Source organism: Gopherus flavomarginatus, chromosome 22 (genome assembly GCF_025201925.1).
Source record: "Gopherus flavomarginatus isolate rGopFla2 chromosome 22, rGopFla2.mat.asm, whole genome shotgun sequence".
In the NCBI taxonomy this organism is placed as follows: Eukaryota; Metazoa; Chordata; order Testudines; family Testudinidae; genus Gopherus; species Gopherus flavomarginatus.
In genome coordinates, this window is record NC_066638.1 from 18,829,657 (window position 1) to 18,845,394 (window position 15,738).

Below are 15,738 nucleotides of genomic sequence, written 5' to 3' on the forward strand. Positions count from 1 at the left end.
AGCAGTGGGGCGGGACCCACGGATTCGGTGCCTATAGCCCTCACCTCAGACCTTACAAACTCATTACACCAAACACATGTCTTGCAGAATATTTATCCATAGAGAGTAACATGTAAGGTATTTAAGGAAAGCTTGTACTTTGTCAAGATTCATAATCCATGTGAGGTGCATGTACAGGAATATTTCAGGAATAATGTGTATATATATATATATATATATAAAAAAAGCATCCTATAGGGACTTGAAGTAAAAAGTAAAGATTAGTCACCAGGATGTCTCAGGAATGGCCCATTTACACCAAGGAGATTGTCATGGCCCCCAACTTGGCCAACTCAATTGTTTAGCCCAGGGGTCAGCAACCTTTCAGAAGTGGTGTGCCAAATTCACTATAATTTAAGGTTTCCCATGTCATAACATTTCTAGAAGGTCTCTCTGTCTATATTATATCAATAAACTATTGTTGTGTTTAAAGTAAATAAGGTTATAAAAATATTTAACAAGCTTCATTCAAAATAAAATTAAAATGCAGATCTTATCAATTTAATGTGATCCTTCCCTGGGATTGTTGTCTGGGGTTCCAGCCACCAACCCCGCTCAAACTGCTGCCGGTCTGAGGTCCAGCCGCTGGTCCTGCTCAGCTCGCTGCTGGTCTGAGGTTCCATTTACTGAGCCAGCAGCGGGCTGAGCAGGCCGGTGGCAGGCTGAGCAGGGCCAGCGGGGGGGCTGAGTGACTCAGTCATCTGCCAGTCTGGGGTGCCAGTAGCACTCAGCATGCTGCTGGCCTGCGGTTCTGGCTGCCGGCCCTTTGCCAGTTGGGGTCCCAGCCGCCGGCCCCGCTCAGCCTCCTGCCGGCCTCAGTGAGCAGAACCCCAGGCTGGTAGTGAGCTGAGGGGGGCTGGTGACCAGGACCCCAGCTGGCACCGGAGCAGCAGCCGGAACCCCAGAGCATCGCACGCCATCAAAAATCGGCTTGTGTGCCACCTTTGGCATGTGTGCCATAGGTTGCCGTCCCCTGTATTAGCTAGTGTCATTCGGTTGCACAATCCAAGGAGCAGCTTACATGCCAGAAGCTGTGCGTGAACAGCCCAGGAGTGGGGGTTCTCACAGCAGAGGAGGGTAAGGCTGGATCCCAGAGCAAAGGATTGGAGTGACGTAGCAGATCACCAGTCCGGATAACACCAGAGGGGAACATCACACAAGGTCACTGAATATGCAGCTTAGACACACAATTTCTGTCCTAATATTTATGGAAATAGTCCCCTAAATCTCCCCAGAGAACAGCACTACAGATTTATGCTGGCCCCTCACACAGAGCTGCTACAGGTGCAATTTTAAACCATGTTAGTTAAACGAGAGAGAGAGTGTGAGTGTGTGTGTGTGCGTGCGTGCACTTGTCCAGCAGTTTAAACCTGCCTTCTAGTAGGGCAGCTTGCCCTGTCATTTACAAATGCTAACTAAACCATGCTGAGGCATAAATTGATCGAGGTGCTTCCAGGTCAGGGTCTGCACCAGTAGTACCACATTGGGTTTAAACCAAGTCCAGTGGCTCTTGTGTGCATAGAGGATCCCATCAATGGAGGGAGGGCCACGCCAAACCTGTGTGGTGCTGTAAGCCTGTTGGGCCCGATCACTACACCAGTCCACAGGTTTGGGGGCCGTCTGAACTTGGGGAGGGGAGGTCTGCTGCAAAGTGCCCCTCCTGTACAGGTGCTGGGTCCAGAGCAGTTCCCCAGAAAACCCCCACTGTGGCTGAAAAGGCCTTGGGCTCCTTCTGCCAGGAGAGGAGAATAAGGACCGGTCACCCTGTTTCTATCCAGTGCCTGGTTGGGCTGATGGTGTCACCGCTACCTGCACAGGGGCAGTGCTCCTACCACGCCCTGTCCCTCTAACACCGAACAAGTGGCCAGCTGGTGGGGGGCCAGGGGCCCCAGGCCTGCTTGCACTGCAGGGCAAGCTCTCCCACACTACAGGTTTGACACTCCTTCATTCCATCACCTCCAGCCTGTGGGCACCCCTGGCAGTGCCACAATGCTCTCTCCAGGCCAAGCCCAGGGCAGGGAGTGCTGTGGGGAGCTGGCATTGTCCAGGCCTATGATGGACCTGCTAAGGAGGGCTGTCAGTCTGGCACTACTGTCGCTTGTGCTATTGCGGCTCTCAGCAGCACATACCTGGCCCTTGGCCCAGAGCTCCTCTCTCACAAAGCCCCAGCCCTGGTGACCCAGCTCCCCGGGCCCAACAGTGGAGTGACTCTAGGCTCATTCTTCCTCCCCATCCCTGTCCTTGGGCCAGGCTGCAGAGCTGCCAATGGTCACAGAGCCCAGCTGGGCCTGGCCCAGCGTGGGGGAAGGGAAGGCGGGGTGTGTGTGGGTGCAAGGCTGGGCCTTTCCAGCCTCTCACAGAGGCTGCCAACTTCAATTTTGTTATAGAAAATTAGATCTGGCAAGAACCATGTGGCTCAGGCTGCCTATTAGCATTGGCGCCGGCAAGCTGGGAGCTCAGCTCTTCTCCCCACTCCTACAGCAACTGGCCTGATTCCAGCCTGTCTCCACTGCTGCATCATGCCCCAGGAGCCCCTCACCCCCATGCCCAGGTACACAGCTAGGCCCTAGCACCAGCGTGAGGTAAGGTACAGTGCCTTGGGCAGAGCGGCCCGGCTGGCAGCCCAACCTGTTTGATATTGTCCATTGGTGACAGCTCCTTGGGGCAGGCCTCAGGTTAGAGCTCGTGCTAAGTGCCACAGGCTGTGGACGCAGAACAAGCAACACTCACACTGCCTGGGCAGCCAAGGACTCAGTGCGAGAGTAAATTTATACCAAGGGCTGTTGCTAACAGTGCTTTAGCTTATGGCTTAATAACATGTGAAAATTAATTCAGATTAAGGTAGAGTGTGAATTTAACAATCAATAGCTATTCCTGAATAGCTGCCCATGTGGACAAGCCCTTAGGCACACAGCTACTGTACTTGAAAGCCCATGATTTTCCCATTTGCTAGTCACCTTGGACATGTTCCAAGGATCTTTCGGTCCTAGGCCATTTTCCCTTCAGTTTAGCGCACCCTGTGACCTCATGCTGTCCGAGCTGAGCTATGAAAGGAGCTGTGGTGCCTTCTCTCACCTCCTTAGGTCCTACGTTGATATCTGGGCACAAGAAAGAGGGGCAGGTGGGTGGGAAGCGCACATGTGCAGACTCCAGCTCAAAGAGCTCCCGCTACTGGCAAGTAACCTTAATTTTTAGTTCAAGAGGCTGCTGCACATTATTCCCACTCCTAGGAATCTGGAGAGACTGAGGGAACTGGGGTTACTTAGTCTGCAGAAGAGAAGAGTGAAGGGGGATGTGATAGCAGCCTTCAACTACCTGAAGGGGGGTTCCAAAGAGGATGGAGCTAGGCTGGTCTCAGTAGTAGCAGATGACAAAACAAGAAGCAATGGTCTCAAGTTGCAGTGGGGGAGGTTTAGGTTGGATATTAGGAAAAACTATTTCACTAGGAGGGTGGTGAAGCACTGGAATGGGTTACCTAGGGAGGTAGTGGAATCTCCATCCTTAGAGGTTTTTAAGGCCCAGCTTGACGAAGCCCTGGCTGGGATGATTTAGTTGGTGTTGGTCCTGCTTTGAGCAGGGGATTGGATTCATAGAAACATAGAATATCAGGGTTGGAAGGGACTTCAGGAGTTCATCTAGTCCAACCCCCCTGGCCAAAGCAGGACCAACACCAACTAAATCATCCCAGCTCTTGTCCAACCCTAATATTCTATGATTCAGTGTATGAACTATCACGTGCATATGATGTTTCCTTGGTGAATATATGCTGGCCAGCCAGCCCCGTAGCTCTCTGAAACATAGCCTGACATATTGGACTACGTAAGTGCACGCTGCCATATGCCCTAGCAGCCTCAAACAGCTTCTTACTGTGGTGAGAGGATATGTTGCTAACATTAGAATTATGCCTTGCATCATCTGAAAACCTTGCCAGTCGAAGGAAGGCTTTGCCTGTTGTGGAATCCAGGACAGGTCCAAAAAATTCTAATTTCTATACTGGAAACAGGACAGACTTATCTGTGTTGATCAGCAAGCTAAGCACATTGAACATGAACCAGATAACGTCTACACTGGACAATGCTTGCTACTTGACTCAACCTCTTACTGACCAGTTGTCCAGATTACGGAAGATGTGGACTCCTGATCTCCAGAGGAAAGCCGTTACCACAGCCATACAATTTGCAAATACACAAGGGACAGCTGACAGAGAAAGGGGCAGCACTGTGAACTGATAGTGAGAACTATTGACTGAATTTTAGAAACTTTTTGTGGCCCCAATGAATTGCCGTGTGACAGTAAGAGTCCTTTAAGTCAAGAGCAGTGCACCAGTCCCTTAGCTCCAGGCGAGGAATAATGGAAGCTAGAGCGATCATCCGGAATTTCAATTTCTTAAGGAACTTGTTTAACTCTCTCATACCTCAATAGGCCCAAGGCTACCTCCCTCCTTTGCTTTTGGGATCAAGAAGTATTGGGAGTAAAAACCATTTCCTCTGAGCAACAGAGGGACTTCTTCTATAGTCTCAACAAGAAGCAGCAACTGTATCTCTCACAACACCATGGTTTCAAGAGAGAGGCCCCTGAAGGAGGGACTGGGGATGGGGGGAATAGAAATTGAAGGGTTTATCCCACTTCCGCTGTGCTTAGAACCCTCCAATACATGGTGATGTGGCCCAAGCACAATGGTAATGGGACAGGCAAGTTGCAAAAATCGGGGAAGGGAAAAAGCACTTTTGGAATTGGTATTCTGTCCTCCACCAACCCACCAAAATGTGCTCTTGGAGGAGGCAGCCCACACGGCAGGGGCAAAGGGCTGTGGTTCTTGTCTCTTGTAACCCCTACCCATCCTCCTTGACAGATCACAGGCTCAGAGGTACAAACCCTATGAATTACTGGGTCTGATAGGGGTGCAAGGACCCCTTTCTGCCACTGGTCTGTAAATCCCCAGGGGCCTCAGAGTCACTCTGGAGTCCCTGTGCAGACTCTGCACAATCTCAGTTTTTCCTGAGAATAGTGACAGCCCCTCAGAGGGGAGACTAAGGATTGTTTGTTGAACCTCCAGGGAGCCCAGAGGACTGCAACTATGAAGATCATTGCATAATGATGGCGAAGGCCCACAATGAGCTACAGAGTTAGATGCACCTAGACCAGCCTGTAGAGCTGTTCTAGAAACCAACTTGCCCACCTCCACCATCACCTCCAATTCTTGTTTTGTGTCATCTGGGAGCTTGTCCTTAAACTTTGAAATTGTATCCCACAGGTAAAATCATCGCTCCCCAGCAGAGCTTACTGGTTTGCAAATCAAAGCTGTAATCCTCCTGTGGAATAAAGCTTCCATCCGAACAAGTCTAGTTTCTTAGCCTCCTTGTTTTTTGAAGTCAGTGCCTGGTGACCATGCCTCTCCCTTTCATTAGCTGCAGATACTTCCGGGGAGCCTGGAGGGGGACAGTTGTAGAAAATGTTCGAACTGCTGAGAGAGGACATAGTATCTCTTCTCTGCTCTTTTTGGGGTAGATGGTATGGATGCTGGGTTCTGCCTAGAATAGGTTATTCTAAAGTAGGCTCTAGAATAGCCTCACCAACCGGCAGAGTTATCCTCAGTGGAGCTGCCGATATTAAAATGTCCATAAGCCTTTGGGACTATTCCTGGAGCTCCTATATGTGGACATCCAGAGCCAAAGCCATCCTTCTCAACAACTCCTGATGGGCTTTTCAGTCATCCAGTGCTTGGGACAGAGGCTCCCCCACAACAGCCTCATCATGGGATGAGGAAGATGGTGCCAATGACTCTTGGGGCTGATCCTGTCACAACTCTTCCCAATGTAGCTTGTGAGAATGGCCCTGTCCTGGCATGGTGCCAGACCCAGCACTGAGAGTGAGCTGCTTATAGTGATGTTCTTGATAAGCAGCCAAAAAAGGATATGGGGAAAGCGGTGAATGTGATATATCTTGACTTTAGCAAAGCTTTTGATAACGGTCTCCCACAAAATTCTTGTCAGCAAGTTAAAAAGATATGGATTGGATGAATAGACAATAAGGTGGACAAAAAGCTGGCTAGATTGTCAGGCTCAATGGGTAGCAATCAACGGTTTGATGTCTAGTTGGCAGTCAGTATCAAGTGGAGTGCTCCAGGGGTTGGTCCTGGGACCAGTTTTGTTCAACATCTTTATTAATGATCCAGATGATGGGATTAATTGCACCTTCAGCAAGATGGCAAATGACACTAAGCCAGGGGCAGAGGTAGATATGCTGGAGGGTAGGGATAGGGTCTAGAGTGACCTAAGGAAATTGGAGGATTGGGCCAAAAGAAATCTGATGAGGTTCAACAAGGAGAAGTGCAGAATCCTACACTTATGAAGAAAAAATCCCATGCACTGCCACAGGCTGGGTACTGACTGGCTAAGCAGTAGTTCTGCAGAAAAGGACCTGGGGATTACCGTGGACAAGAACCTGGATATGAGTCAGCAGTGTGCCCTTGTTGCCAAGACAGCCAATGGCATATTGGGCTGTATTAGTAGGAGCATTGCCAGCAGATTGAGGGAAGTGATTATTTCCCTCTATTCAACACTGGTGAGGCCACACCTGGAGTATTGCGTCCAGTTTAGGTCCCCCCACTACAGAAGGGATGTGGAAAAATTGGAGACAGTCCAGGAGAGGGCAACGAAAATGATTAGGGGGCTGGGGCACATGACTTACAAGGAGAGGCTGAGGGAACTAGGGTTAGTTAATCTGCAAAAGACAAGGGTGAGGGGGGATTTGATAGCAGCCTTCCTGAAGGGAGGTTCCAAAGAGGATGAAGCCAGGCTGTTCTCAGTGGTACCAGATGACAGAACAAGGAGCAATGATCTCAAGCTACAGTGAGGGAGGTCTAGGTTGGATATTAGGAAACACTAGTTCACTAGGCAGGTGGTGAAGCACTGGAATGGGTTACCTAGAGAGGTGGTTGAATCTCCATCCTTAGAGGTTTTTAAGGCCCGACTTGACAAAGCTCTGGCTGGGATGATTTAGTTGGTGTTGGTCCTGCTTTGAGCAGGGGGTTGGACTAGATGACCTCCTTTCCAACTCTGATATTCTATGATTCTAAGTAGGTTTGGAAGGATGTACGGATGCTCTGGATGAAGGTGGGAACCCCCATGAGTTCCAAAAAGGCCATTGATATGGCCCTGCTCCCTGTGTGCAGACCAAAGGTCCTTGCAATATGCACCTGCTGGATTTGGGAGTGAAGCCAAGGTGGGCAGGCAGTGAATGCTGCCCCGATGGGTACCACTAAGGAGAAAGCTCTCTGAAAATTGTGCCCTGAAGTGCACATACATCTACAGTGGAATAGATATGTGCAATCACTCAAAGAACCACCACTGTTGTCTTGCTCAGGCCAGACCAATAAGGATAGCCATGGCTCCGTTGTGTTTGATTTTCCTGAGAACTCCCTGAATTGGAGGAACTGGGAAAACACAAAGAGGAGACCAACTCCCCAGTCTAGCAAAAAATCATCCAGATGGACAGGTTGTCTGCTCTTGTTCTGGAGCACATTTAGAGTTGTACCTTATTGCGAGCAGGTCTCTCTCTAGATAATCCCACAGAGAGAAGACATTGCTTGCTTCCGAGTCCTTGAATGACCGCTCAGGCTGATCACGGGTCTCTGCTCAGCAGCTTGGCCTGTATGCTCTCCTTGCCTGCAAGGCAAGAAACTATAGAATAAATTCAGTATATGATTCATAGATTCCAAGGCCACACAGGACCATTGTGATCATCTTCCCATATAGCACAGCCTCCCCAAAACAATTCCTATGGCAGATCTTTTAGAAGAACATCCCATCTAGATTTAAGTGATGGAGAATCCACCACAACCCTTGGTAAGTTGTTCCAATGGTTAATAACCCTCACTGTCAAAAAGTACACCTTATTTCCAGTCTGAATTTGTTTAGCTTCAATTTCCAGCCATTGGAACACATTAGACCTTTCTCTGATAGACTGAAGAGCCCATTATCAAAAATTTGTTCCCCATGTAGGTACATACAGACTATAATTAAAGTCACCCTTAACCTTCTCTTTGATAGACTAAATAGATTGAGCTCCTTCAGTCAGTCACTGTAAGGCAGGTTTTCTAATCCTTTAATCATTCTCATAGCTCTTCTCTGAACCAGCTCCAATTTTTCAACATGCTCCTGGAATTGTGGGCACCAGAACTGGACACAGGATTCGAGCAGTGGTCACACCAGCACCAAATATAGAGGTACAATAACCTCTGTACTCCTAGTCAAGTTTCCTGTTTATGCATCCCAGGATCATATTAGCTCTTTTGGCCACAGCATCACACTGGGAGCCCATGTTCTGCTGACTATCCACCACACTCTTCCTCCCCGCCCCAAATAAATCTTTTTCAGAGTCACTGCTTCCCAGGATAGATTTCTCCATCCTACAGTTATGCCTAAAATATTTGCTCCTAGATGTATACATTTACCTCAGATATACACATTTACATTTATGCACCACTCCCACAGAGCTCTGGCCTCTTTGTACAGCTGGCTAGAATTGCACACCCTCTTTTCATACTGAATGGTGCTGTTGGCTGGGGAAGAAAGGACGTGAGAGCCCTATGAATTGTTCTTAATTCTAGAATGTTGCTATTAGGTTTTTCTTGCAGAAATTCCAGTGATGATGCCTTGGCAGAGTCTTGTAATGAGCTTCACAGCCCTGCCTGGAAATACTGGAGGTGATTGTGGCCAAGAGAGCTGAAGGGTTGAAGACAACTCTGTTGAGGATATTGCGAAGTTGAGTCCACCACGAAGGACAGGAACACATCTCTGGGCAGTGCCAATCTCATAAACATGCTGTCTGAATTTGGTATACAGCATTTTGCTAGCCAATGTAGAGGCTTCATCTTTGGATGAGGCCCCTCAGTTTGAGGAAGGACATCACTGTTTGACACAAGTTCCAAAAAGGGGAAACAGTGAGAAAGTTGAAGGGATCTCGTGCTTTCTGCCGAAGCTGAAAGGCCGTTGCAGCAGAAGATGATGTGGCAGATCTCTCCTGTGGGTTTTACGGCTTGTACTTCTGCCACTACTGAGCAGGGAACTGATGTTGGCATTGCTTCCTTTGAAAGGAAAGGGAAGCAGAGGTTGGGTTTGATGTCTCTGATAACAGAACAACAGTACCTTGAGTCTCTTTAGAGGGGAGCTGAGACATCCCCAGAGCTCTTGCGATAGGATTGGTCTCTTTCAGTTTCTCTAGAACCTTTTCTGTTCTGCAGCAACAGCCCTTCACCATCCCATGGGAAGTCTCCTCCCCAGTGTAATGGTGGCTTGGGGCAAATGAAGATGCTCCAGCTCTAGATGTTATATCAGAAGCGATGGCAGATGCCCTCAGGCCATGCTTAACTACCAGCTGAGTGTCAGGGATTAGGGCTTTGGCCAGTTTTCTCTGTTTTTCCAGCAGTGACTGAGCAAACAGTGCTATTTTCTCCCAAAAGGGATACTGGTATTGGGACATCAGCACCTGACAGTTCACTCCTCTAATACCTAGCGTGCAGAGAAGCATCTAGCTTCTTACCTTTACTAGCTGAAGGGCTAGAGTGGACTCGACCACCTACAGCTCTTTGACTGGCAACCACCACTACCAACAAATCTGGGACTGGGAGAGCAAGAAGCCCTCATGAGGCAGATAGTACAACTTGTCTGCAAGTTTAGAAATTACCTGCCCAGAAGCTGGGTTTATTCAGGTGTTCTTTGTTGGCTACAATAGGTCATCCTGGCCTGGCAAGGTAATCTGACTCCTAGATGGTGAACCCAGGATATTGAAAGCTAGCTATGTCATTTCCTCCAAGGTCACTGAAGGGATGTGTAGGGTAATAGCCTCCTTCTCTGTGCTCATGAAGTTATAGCATATCCTCTGGGCGAGAGGAGGCATCCATGGTCATCCAACAGAGTCTGAATGTCTGGATCTGTACATCTGTCTTGTGAGTTCAATAGGACTTTTCATCTCATCCCCAGCCACCACATGCAGGAATAGTGAAGTAGACTGTTCCTTCGGTAACAGGAAGAGTAACAAACGCAGGCGGGACAGAGCCTGTGCAGGACCCTCTCTTTGAGCTCTTATATGAGAAGGCTCTTTTTCCAACTGTCCTTGCTCAGTCCTTTTGATTTGGGGGAAGGGTTTCATGGACACATTGCCCATTGTGGTACCTTCCAGCCCTGCCACTACTCAGCAAGGAATTAATTCCTATCATACACCTGGATGAAAAAGTGTGATCTCATGGTCTAAAGGGCTGGAGCCAAAAGCCTTGGTAATGCTCTCTAGGTTCCCTGGGAGAGGAAGGATAAGGAAGGTGTCAAGCCAGTCAGTCTCTTTCCAGAGTAGAGTGCAGATACTCAGGTTTCCAAGGATGACAACAATGGTTTTAATAAATGCAAAGCTGAGAAGGGTCAGATATTGCCCTGGAAAACTAGTAAGAGTCCTAGGGGGTGGTTAGTGTGTTTCTGGGAGGTTTGCATAACTGGGGGAACTAGCTTAGCCTTGTACACTTTTCTTTTTCTCTCCCAGAGGAGGAACCATCCCTACTCCCTTACATTTCCTCCTGCTGCCTTTTTGCATTAAGGACAAATTATTTAGTGCTAGTGAGGTGCCCCTGATCTAAGGATGTATCCTCACAAGGGAATCCCAGGGACTTGATGAGATTAAACTATGTCATTATCAGAGGGGTAGCCATGTTAGTCTGGATCTGTAAAAAGCAACAAAGAGTCCTGTGGCACCTTATAGACTAACAGGCGTATTGGAGCATAAGCTTTCATGGGTGAATACCCACTTCATCAGACAAATACCCACTTCATCACCCACGAAAACTCATGTTCCAATACGTCTGTTAGTCTATAGGGTGCCACAGGACTCTGTCACCTATGGTAAGTATGGATCCAGTAGGAACTGAGGCTCTGAAAGAGCATCAGGCACCTTATCTGGCTTATAATGAGCATAAGACTGGCACTGTAGCCCTATGTCAAGCATAGAGAATGAATTCATATTACAGCCTTGGCCCTCAGTACCAGTCTTTATTTTGACTCTGGCTTTGGTGGCTGGAGCCTTGAGGGGAGACTTTTACACATCAGTGCACAGAGCCAGAAAAGCCAGATCCGGAGGGGAGAGCCCTTGAGGGCAGGCTGTCAGCAAAGGTTGACACCTGTAAGGCCAAGCGTTTATTAGAACTTGCTCCAGGCTAGGAGGCTGACAAGACTTTGCCAGGCTTTTCAGACACCTCAGAGGACTGCTGCATCTTGCGGCCAGATGGAGCTGCTAATTCCCCCTGCAATGGCACAGCTCAGAGATGCTGCTTTCTAGCCCTGGGGGTGGAGGTGCAGCCTGTGGAGCAGTGAGGGGAATTACCTTCCCCCCACCTATTTCCCTAGGCAAGCCAAATGGATGTGTGCCTGAAACAGGAAAAACAGCAGGGCAAGTGACCCAGCTCTTGAACCCTGGTTTCTCAATCTTTGGTTCTAACATTTGGAAATTGGGGAAGGGTGCATGGGTGGGGGTGCTCTGCACTAGAGTATCAGTGCTGGGGGGCGAGTGGAGGACTTGGCTTTGTACCCCAGTGCTGAGATCCTGAGAGAAAAGAAAGGCTACATAAGACATTTTTTAAAAATTGGCCAGCTAAGGTGGCGGAAGTGGAAATGATCCATTCCAATTAGTCTGGGTCAGACTGACGCTGTATGGCTCCTGGTTCATCTACTACAGCAGGGGTCAGTAACCTTTCAGAAGTGGTGTGCCAAATCTTCATTTATTAACTCTGATTTAAGGTTTCACATGCCAGTAATACATTTTAATGTTTTTAGATGATCTTTCTATAAGTCTACATACAATAAGAGTTTAGCTATATATTATAAAGTAAATAAGGTTTTTAAAATGTTTAAGAACCTTCATTTAAAATTAAATTAAAATTCAGAGCCCCCCAGACTGGTGGTCAGGACCCAGGCAGTGCGAGTGCCACTGAAAATCAGCTCGCGTGCTGCCTTCGGCATGTGTGCCATAGGTTGTCTACCCCTGTACTACAGCATTTGGAAGGAACTGAGGTTGCTGGTGCAGCATGCCCCCGATATCCCCATCTTTGACTGTTCAGAGCTGGGGGGAGGGGCTGGTGTGCACGAGCCCTCCAAGAGGGACTGCTACTAGCGAGTTCCACTAGTCTAAGCTGTACCCGTGGTGCATCGTCAGCAGCAGGAATGGGCAGAGACCATTCAAAGACACCACTGATTTCACTTAACAAAGAGAAGGTTAAAGGGGTTATGAGTATAGTTGACAGGTATTGACATGGGCAACAGCTATTTAATAATGGGCTCCTCAGTCTAACAGAAAGATTCATAGATTCATAGACTCTAGGACTGGAAGGGACCTCGAGAGGTCGAGTCCAGCCCCTGCCCTCATGGCAGGACCAAATACTGTCTAGACCATCCCTGATAGACATTCATCTAATCTACTCTTAAATATCTCCAGAGATGGAGATTCCATAACCTCCCTAGGCAATTTATTCCAGTGTTTAACCACCCTGACAGTTAGGAACTTTTTCCTAATGTCCAACCTAAACCTCCCTTGCTGCAGTTTAAGCCCATTGCTTCTTGTTCTATCATTAGAGGCTAAGGTGAACAAGTTTTCTCCTTCCCCCTGATGACACCCTTTTAGATACCTGAAAACTGCTATCATGTCCCCTCTCAGTCTTCTCTTTTCCAAACTAAATAAACCCAATTCTTTCAGCCTTCCTTCATAGGTCACGTTCTCAAGACCTTTAATCATTCTTGTTGCTCTTCTCTGGACCCTCTCCAATTTCTTCACATCTTTCTTGAAATGCAGTGCCCAGAACAGGACACAATACTCCAGTTGAGGCCTAACCAGTGCAGAGTAGAGCAGAAGAATGACTTCTTGTGTCTTGTTTACAGCACACCTGTTAATGCATCCCAGAATCACGTTTGCTTTTTTTGCAACAGTATCACACTGTTGACTCATATTTATTTTGTGGTCCACTATGACCCCTAGATCTCTTTCTGCCATACTCCTTCCTAGACAGTCTCTTCCCATTCTGTATGTGTGAAACTGATTGTTCCTTCCTAAGTGGAGCACTTTGCATTTGTCTTTACTGAACTTCATCCGGTTTACCTCAGACCATTTCTCCAATTTGTCCAGATCATTTTGAATTTTGATCCTGTCCTCCAAAGCAGTTGCAAACCCTCCCAGTTTGGTATCATCTGCAAACTTAATAAGCGTACTTTCTATGCCAACATCTAAGTCATTGATGAAGATATTGAACAAAGCCGGTCCCAAAACAGACCCCTGTGGAACCCCACTTGTTATACCTTTCCAGCAGGATTGGGAGCCATTAATAACTACTCTCTGAATACAGTTATCCAGCCAGTTATGCACCCACCTTATAGTAGCCCCATCTAAATTGTATTTGCCTAATTTATCGATAAGGATATCATGCGAGACCGTATCAAATGCCTTACTAAAGTCTAGGTATACCACATCCACCGCTTCTCCCTTATCCACAAGACTCATTATCCTATCAAAGAAAGCTATCAGATTGGTTTGACATGATTTTACAAATCCATGCTGGTTATTCCCTATCACGTTCCAAGTGTTTGCAGATGATTTCCTTAATTACTTGCTCCATTATCTTCCCTGGCACAGAAGTTAAACTAACTGGTCTGTAGTTTCCTGGGTTGTTTTTTTTTCCCTTTTTATAGATGGGCACTATATTTGCCCTTTTCCAGTCTTCTGGAATCTCTCCCGTCTCCCATGACTTTCCAAAGATAATAGCTAGAGGCTCAGATACCTCCTCTATTAACTCCTTGAGTATTCTAGGATGCATTTCATCAGGCCCTGGTGACTTGCAGGCATCTAACTTTTCTAAATGATTTTTAACTTGCTCTTTTTTTATTTTAAATCTTCTAAACCTACCCCCTTCCCATAAGCATTCACTATGTTAGACATTCCTTCAGACTTCTCAGTGAAGACCGAAACAAAGAAGTCATTAAGCATCTCTGCCATTTCGAAGTTTCTTGTTACTGTTTCTCCCTTCTCACTGAGCAGTGGGCCTACCCTGTCCTTGGTCTTCCTCTTGCTTCTAATGTATTGATAAAAAGTCTTCTTGTTTCCCTTTATTCCCATAGCTAGTTTGAGCTCATTTTGTGCCTTTGCCTTTCTAATCTTGCCCCTGCATTCCTGTGTTGTTTGCCTATATTCATCCTTTGTAATCTGACCTAGTTTCCATTTTTATATTTTTTATAAGATATAACATGATCCAATGGTTGGAAATTAAAACTGAAATAAAGCATGTTTTTACCAGTGCGAGTAATTAATCATTGGAACAATTTATCAAGGATCATGGTAGATTCTCCATGACAATTTTTAAATCGAGATAGGATGTTTTTTAAAAGCTCTGCTCTAGGATTGCTTTGGGGCTGTTTTCTGGCCTGCGTTACACAGGAGGTCAGACTACATAATCATAGTGGTCACTTCTGTCCTTGGAATCTATAAAAACCACTGTTTTACAAACTGAACATGCGACCCAAACCAGCCCAGCAGCATCATTTCAAGGGGCTGGGGAAGTCTTTATCTAGCAATGGCAGGGTGCTTGGGCCTCTACATGCCAAAGAGAGACAGTTCCAGTGCCCAAGGGCATCCAGCCTCCTGGCCAGAATAGATGGGACACAGGCAGGAGTCTGGAGGAGGAAATCATACAATTACAAAGACTGTACAGTCAGCACTGAAAGGAACAGCAAGAGCCATTGCTACATTTTTTTTGAGCAATGATAGCTATCATCGAGCTATCATTTTGAGCAATGATGAGCTATCATTTTAATGTTTTTAGATGATGTTTTTTGAGCTATCATGGCAAAGCCAAGCAGACCTTTCCCTCACAGCCAATCAACAGGCAGATGCTCCGATTTGCAAAATAGTTCTGCTGTGGTATGAGCCTGCAGAAGCAACCCTGCAACCAAGAGCAGCTTTGTGGGAAGCGTGGCCTCATGGAAAGAAGATTCAACCTTGACAATGGAGTCAGCGCTGTGACTCTAATAAACACTGAATAGAGTGCCCATGAGGCAGGCTGCCAAATTATCCCCCAGCCAGAAAGCAGGGGTAATTTCTACCAATACTGGACTCAACTGCTTTTGCCAGCCATGAGGGAATGAAAACCACGTGGCACGTCACATGTCAAAGCTCCACCAGCATCTCCAGAACCAGACTGAGCAAGATGGATGGAAACTCCTCTGGCAAACACATCCTAGTCGTGCTCCAGACAGCCAGTTCACCACAACCAACTGATCCCACCTCCAGAGAGAAGCCAGCAATACTTGTTGGTTCCTCTCAGGAACAAGAGTATGGACACAGTCACCTCCCTGCAGGAACCAGCAGCACTACCCACTCCACCTGAGCTCAAAGCCGATCAGCCCCGGCAACTGGAGATGATAGAGTGAAGGTGATTCATGGAGCAGCAGCAACTGCATTCACTCAGCTCTTCACCAGTCTGACTCTGCACATTAATGCCCATTGCGTCTTCTTATGGAATGACGTGCCAAAGCAGTGACTTAGAGAAGGGATCTTCACTCTCCAGAGCAGGGGTCGGCAGCCTTTCAGAAGCGCTGTGCCGAGTCTTCATTTATTCACTCTAATTTAAGGTTTCGCATGCCAGTCATACATTGTAATGTTTTTTTAGAAGGTCTC

At 47.3% G+C, this 15,738-nt stretch overlaps 1 protein-coding gene across 1 annotated transcript in view; it reads right to left on the reverse strand.

Annotated features, from left to right (window-relative positions):
* Positions 1–15,738, reverse strand: part of PTAFR (platelet activating factor receptor) — a 566,600-nt gene that overhangs the window by 46,907 nt on the left and 503,955 nt on the right. The window lies entirely within an intron of this gene.